Below are 933 nucleotides of genomic sequence, written 5' to 3'. Positions count from 1 at the left end.
CTAGTCTATAGTCTAGTCTATAGTCTAGTCTATAGTCTAGTCTATAGTCTAGTCTATAGTCTAGTTTATAGTCTAGTCTATAGTCTAGTCTATAGTCTAGTTTATAGTTCAGTCTATAGTCTAGTTTATAGTCTATTCTATAGTCTAGTCTAGTCTATAGTCTAGTCTGTAGTCTAGTCTATAGTCTAGTCTATAGTGTAGTCTGTAGTCTAGTCTATAGTCTAGTCTACAGTCTAGACTATAGTCTAGTCTATAGTCTAGTCTATGTTCTAGTCTATGGTCTAGTCTATAGTCTAGTATATAGTCTAGTCTTGTCGTTAGTCTAAATAAATGTTGTCCTTAATATTTATAATTCTCCATATCTGTGCAAAGACTCATACATATGAAAAAAAAACCTTCAAAATACTCCTTTGTTACCAACCTTGCAAAACTATTAAATATTACGCTAGAGAGAGGAAAAATGTTGCTATAGAAATTATGTTTGATTTTAATAAAATTCACGTGTTTGTTATTTAATTGTGATGATTTTGTTTTTCTTCATCATTCATCATTTATTTAGATGTTTTTCTTTTTTTCGTTCTAGTTTCTGTTTTTACTTGCATTTTTTGAAATGCTTTTCTTTCTCTTTGTTTATGCATTTCTGTTTAACTGCCAGTGTCCATTTTTTTGTTTATATTTTGTTATTGTTTTTGCTGCTGTCTATTTTTTCTGTTTGTTTTGTTAATTGAGTATAACATGTGCCACATTGTAGCGGTTTTGCTTTTGCTCTTCACTGCCTACAGATAAATTTTCTTTTTTTTTGCGGATTTCTTCACACTGTTTTTGTTTTGTTTTTATTTTGCAGAGAATATTTTGTATAGTATATTTTGCGGCATATTCTTTATATTGCATTTATTTACCGCTAAATACATTTTTTAGAATTACTCTTTTATA

This window comes from Lucilia cuprina, chromosome 4, assembly GCF_022045245.1.
Source record: "Lucilia cuprina isolate Lc7/37 chromosome 4, ASM2204524v1, whole genome shotgun sequence".
Taxonomy (NCBI): domain Eukaryota; kingdom Metazoa; phylum Arthropoda; class Insecta; order Diptera; family Calliphoridae; genus Lucilia; species Lucilia cuprina.
This window is presented reverse-complemented; position numbering follows the sequence as displayed.